The sequence below is a fragment of the Octopus bimaculoides genome, chromosome 4 (genome assembly GCF_046866305.1).
Source record: "Octopus bimaculoides isolate indiv1 chromosome 4, ASM4686630v1, whole genome shotgun sequence".
Classification (NCBI taxonomy): domain Eukaryota; kingdom Metazoa; phylum Mollusca; class Cephalopoda; order Octopoda; family Octopodidae; genus Octopus; species Octopus bimaculoides.
Genome location: NC_142931.1, coordinates 51179800 through 51185776, shown reverse-complemented (window position 1 = coordinate 51185776; position 5977 = coordinate 51179800). Strand labels below are relative to the sequence as shown.

The 5977-nt window shown below is 37.0% G+C and overlaps 1 long non-coding RNA gene across 1 annotated transcript in view; it reads right to left on the bottom strand.

The window, feature by feature from the left end:
• Positions 1-1361: 1361 nt before the first annotated feature.
• LOC106870197 (uncharacterized) overlaps positions 1362-5977 on the bottom strand; it is a 4640-nt gene continuing 24 nt past the window's right edge. The window contains exons 1-2 of the long non-coding RNA XR_001409494.3: positions 5871-5977; positions 1362-1817 (exon numbers count right to left, since the gene is read on the bottom strand). The exon at positions 5871-5977 is cut by the window's right edge and continues 24 nt beyond it. This is a non-coding gene — a long non-coding RNA (uncharacterized LOC106870197). The remainder of the gene's footprint in view (positions 1818-5870) is intronic.

Sequence of the window (5977 nt, the reverse complement as noted above, 5' to 3'; positions counted from 1 at the left end):
AATAATAATAATAATAATAATAATAATAATAATAATAATAATAATAATAATAATAATGATGATGATGATGATGATGATGATGATGATGCTGATAATTAGATGAAGAAGGAGGAAGAGAAGTAAAAGAAGAAAGAAAGTGAAGAAGGAAAAAGAAAGGAAAGAAAACCTTATTGTGTATTGCTACTATTTTCTCAATCCAGTTTGAGTACAGTGTCACAATATATGTATTCGTCTGGTAATATAAGCAACATAGTGATAATAAATGATGTTAGGTTTTAGAAACTGTAGACTTATAGTTCTTACCGGCCCTTTTATATGTTATTTGCATTTCTTGTTGGTATGTTACAATCGAATGAGTTTGAGCGTAGGGAGTGAGAAGAGGTGAAGTGTAACGTTTCAGGTAGGACCCATTTTTCAAAGAACTCGCTACACTCTCAGAGTTTATTGCCAGACGGCTGATATCTTCTGGCAATAAACTCCAAAAAAAGCAGCAGCTCTCCATGTATCTTTTTTTAAAGATATGCACTGATATATTCACTGTACATAAGGTACTCTACAATAATATACAATATAATTGATAATCCTTTATCCGAACCTCCAAAATCCGAAAACATCCAAACTCCAAAAGACTTGTTAATGCTGACGTGACTCGTCACAAATGGAAAATTCCACAAAGTGCTGGGAAGATTATTCCAAGTACAACTCTTGTGTGTCGATTCTCTGACCTGACATTGATATTTTATTTAGTGTTTGCATTTATGTTCAACTAAGTGATCATGCTTTTAGGGTTTTTTGTACATTAACATCCCAATTTTATCACCATGTATGAGACCAACATCAACATTTGTACTTTATCTTAAAAGTAAAATTCTGAGTTCTTAAGCTTTCATTTTACCAGTAATCATGTTCAATGCTTTGTTTCAATACCTTACATAGAACCTAATACCTGGTTTATAAAAATTACAGTACAAATGATGTACGTGTACTGTAACCTTTTAAATAAAAACATAACATCGTAGGTGGAAATTGATACCTTAAGATATTTGGATAAAATTATATTCGGGGTCTATGTATAAGCTATATTATAAAATGTAAATCGATATTATGTTTAGACTTTGGTTCCATATCCTAACTCTCCCAATTTACAGACGCAAATCCGAAATCCGAAAAACCCGAATCACTTTCGGATAAGGAATTCTCAACTGCATTAAATATGGCTAAAATGACTTTACTTGACAACATACTAGCTCTGTTTTCACACCACTATCCCAGAAAAAGCTTGCTAAGCGAGCACAATATGGGAATCTTTGCTCACTGCCTATAGATTGACATATAAGAATGAGTGAGGTAACACATACAAATTGTAGAATCATCAATCGAAACTTCACCTTTAATATTCTGTATAAAAGATAAGTAAACGTAGCGACGCCGCTCTCTTTAGATACTTAAGCTTACCAGCTCAGGTGACTGATACAGTCCGTCGAAACGAAATATAACCATCAGACCAAATTAAGTAACTTAAACTGTTTCGTATCCTCTCTGCTTTTAGCGGTGCGGATCAACTTTATCGTTCATTCTTTCAGCGTTATATTAATGAATGCTAGCATTAATCATTGATATAAATTCAATAAAATATTCATTCATCAGGGTGGTGGATCGCAGAATCGGCACAGATACCTTAAAGCCGTTTGTTACATTGATTTGCATTCCAATTTGAATCCCAACCAGTGTGCTTTCATTTTATTCTTCCGCGGTCGATAATTAAGTACCAAACAAGTACCAAGCAAGTACCAAATACGACATCATGGATTATTCACCTAAAGAAAATACATCCAACATGATCATATTTCAAGGACAGACAGTGAAAAAATAAAAGTATATGTGACCTTTTGTTGAAGCATACATTTAAATCTAGAGTGTCTAGACTCTACACAAATATAGATATTTTCCTTAGAGAATCATTCAACGTACGTTGTCAGATATTGAGCCAAAGAGTAAGTGCTTTCTGTTAATCAAATTTAATGTTCTATCGGCAATCAATGCAGACAGTGTAATGTTGGAAACGCATTTTCAGAAATCAAATTCAACGAGTGCCGCCAGGAAAAGAAGTATTATAGTATGTATACCCTTATACCTTTACTCTATAAGCTAGGTTCCTCTTTGTTGTTCAACTTCTTACGCTGTACTAGAATTAGTTAAACAAACTATGGAATAATAGCGTTTTATATACATGCTTATACAAACATACATACATACATACATACATACATACATGCATACATACATACATACAAGAATGAAATCACCAAATTGGCAGAAAGCTATAAGCCCATTACGTACAAACTGTGTACAAGCTGCCCCAACCAATTCTTCTAGGAACATTGCGAGTGTAACAACAGAATGAATGATGAACTGTCTGATGGGAAAGATGGTATGCCGAACAACAAAAAAGCAGCTGGAATTAAAGGCAACATATTCAGCTGATATAAGAATGGCATCAGTACCCCACAGCCAAAATATGTGTACCAGCGGTCTTACTATCTGTCGTGTCCCACACAGAGAATGCTACAAATACCTAGGCATTGATGCAAACCTATCAGGTGAAAGAGCTGTGAATAAAGATACAAAGACCCGAGAATATACCAGACTTAAAAAAATATGTCAGTCGGAGCTCCCCACTTACAACAAGATAATGTTCCACAATGCATTTGAAACAGCAGTGCTAATTCCAACATTTGGGACACTTGACTGGTCTGTATAGGAAATCTGCTCCATAGTCGTTAAACTCGCAAAATACTGACATGAGCAGGAAACTCCCACAGAAGCAATGATATCGACAGACTCTACCTAAAAGGTGATGTAGGAAGTAGAGATTGAGATCAGTGAAGAAAGCCGTCGAATGTCGTATAGTCTCACTCAGACAGCACTTGCTAAACAGCCACAGCAAAAACACACAAATTTAGAAGAAGAAGAGAACATGTGTTGGTAGTAAACTCCTCAGGAAGCGGTCTCTCTCTCTCTCTGATGAACTCCCATACACTCCATAACTGCCGCACTGACATGCCTAAAATAAGATCTGGATGTCAAAACGCTCAGTATACCAAAAAGACTATGCATTGATATATTCCTCCATGAAGACATCACGCATATGATTAGCAGCTGCCACAAAATGTCATCAAACTACCACCTTCCAATGCAAAACGACGTTGTCGCAAAAACAATCTACAGCACCATTCGGAAAAAAAAACTCTCCTTGAATCTTGTGACTGCCATCAACATATGGCCTGTTGCTGTAATCTGTTATAGTGCACCCGTCATGATATGGACACAAGCAGAGATCGACCAACTTGATCGCCCTACCCGAAAGACAATGACAATGCAGAGTGCCCTCCACCCTAAAGAAAATGTACACAGCCTCTACATGAAGAGAAGTAAGGGTGGAACTGGGCTGATTAGCGTACGGGAGTGCATCAATAACGAAAGAAGGAACATAGCAGAGTATTTGGTAAACAGCAAAGAAGACCTGCTACGGTATGCTGCTAGTGCAGAAGGAGTTAACAAAAATGAGCTTGAGAATGCTCATGAATTCCGAACAAGAACAGTCAACGAGAGAGAAGAAGCCCTACTCCGTATGGAATTACATGGTCAGTTCCACCGTGAAACCAACAAATTAAAAGACCAGGGAGCGTCATAGAGGTGGCTCCAGAAGGGTGACTTAAAAAAGAATGCGGCTAAGGATCAGGCATTGAATAACAACTCAGGGAAAAAGAATATATACCACACAAGTGCATGGGATCTCTGCAAAATTTGTGGAAAGAGAGTCGAAAGTGTGACTCACATTGTTAGTGCTCGTGAAGTCTTGCGCAGAAAGAGTAAAAGCGGAGACACGACAAAGTAGCCCAAATCCTCCACTGGCTACTATACCGTAAGTATGGATATGAGGTCGTGGGTGCCGGAAAAGGTAACAGACGAAGAATGGAATGCAAAAATTCGCTGGGACTTTGATTTCTAGACAGACAAACTGTTAGAGCACCGAACGCCGGATATAGTAACCTTTAGGAGGGACAAACAAGAGTGCCTAATAATCGACGTAGCAGTGCCAGAAGATCTACATATCATGAACGAAAGAGGAAAAGTTGATAAATATGAAGACTTGAGAATTGAGATCGCTAAGATGTGGCAGCTACGAGAGTCGAACATAGAGGTTATCCTTATTGTCATCGAAGCATTGGATTCAATACCACCCAATCTGAAAAAAATCTGAAAACCTTAGAGATACCCTACAATCTAGATGTATTGCGAAAGTCGGCATTACTTGGAGTGGAATTTGGTTTGGAAATGTTCGTAAACAGGAGCGTAGGAGAACGGTGAGCGGTCGCTAGCCTGGGCCCAATACAGTACAAGGTCCACAATTGTTGAAATGTTTTAAGGTGAAATGTCACATGCTCTCCCATTAGATCGAAATCTGAATCAATGCTGTAGAAGAGGCGAAGCCGAATGAATTCAGAGAATGGCATAGCAAATTTAATGTTTAAGATGAGAGAAAGAATAGTGCAGGTAGGAATAGGAGTTAGTAAGCTTGTAACAGACAGAAGTGGACAAGTGAATGTTGCTGATTGTGACGAAAATATCGAGAAAATAAATGGGTATGGCTGATACGACCATTATCTTGCTGATTGTTTTCGGGAGCACAATCAAAGCACATTACTACACATGCCAGACCAATCTCTCACAACCCATTCGAACGCAACGGACCATTCCAGTATCCATTTATCAGCGTGAAGCATCTCCGCACCGTATGGATCTGTAAACTCAAGGAAACGGAAGGAAGGCTTGGTATTCGAACACGGTACCATGGTAATGGCAGGTTTAAAGTAAACACTCTTCTCCCACACGCCTATCATCTCTTTCATTCTTCCACACTCTCACCTGCTTTCTCTCTCTCTCTTTCTTTCTCTCTCTCTCTTTCTTTCTCTCTCTCTCTTTCTTTCTCTCTCTCTCTCTCTCTCTATCTCTCATTCCTGCTACTTCCTTTCTACGTATGAAGCTCCCGTATTCAAATATATAGAGGAGATTTTATTTGCCTTCTGTTAACTTTTCCTTGAAAAACTTTGTTCGAAACATTGGATACTCCATTCTTCACATACATACATACATGTATACACACACAAGCTCACCCCACCATCCTATATATATATATATGTCAATGTGTGCCTTTGTGTACGTGCCTCCACTTCATGAACACACGACTTTTGAAGCTGATATACCTGTTTACTCAAAGCTTTTCTTCAAGACATAACGCTTTGCTACATAATATCTTTTCCTTTTTAATTTCTGAAGCAAATCAATTTCGGCTTCCACATTCTATCTATTTCTTTATCTTTGATTGTATATAAACTAAACAACATATCTTCCACTTATATCAATTTTTAGGTACAGAGTATATCTTTAGAATCTGTTTAGTTTTTACTGCCGCCGGCGAATAAATTAGCCCAATCGGTATTAGCCAGATTTAATATAAAAACATTTGCATTATATTAATAAAAAATTATATTATTACTTAAAACTTTTAATTCTATATCACTTACTATAATATGAACATAAGTCTAAAATTTATTGGCATAAATATGCGTAAATGTTGTTAACTAATGTAATTTTCGAAGTCTTAATTTTTTTATTAATGTAAAACCAATTTGGTAAGTGAGATGTTAACATCTCTCGTTTGCAATATCTATTTGATATTCACGCAAAACTCCATACAAAAATAAGAGTTACATAATTTACAACAGCTGAATGAAATCCTAGAAATAGATTAACGCAATTTTATGGAACTAGTATTTCAATAGAGCGAATGGTGAATGATTACTAACTTTATCGTTCCGGTTCCTTGATTGCATACATACGTAGATACATAATTACATGTATACTTACTTACATCCACACATCTTCTTCCATCTCCCCCCCACCTCTCTCTCAC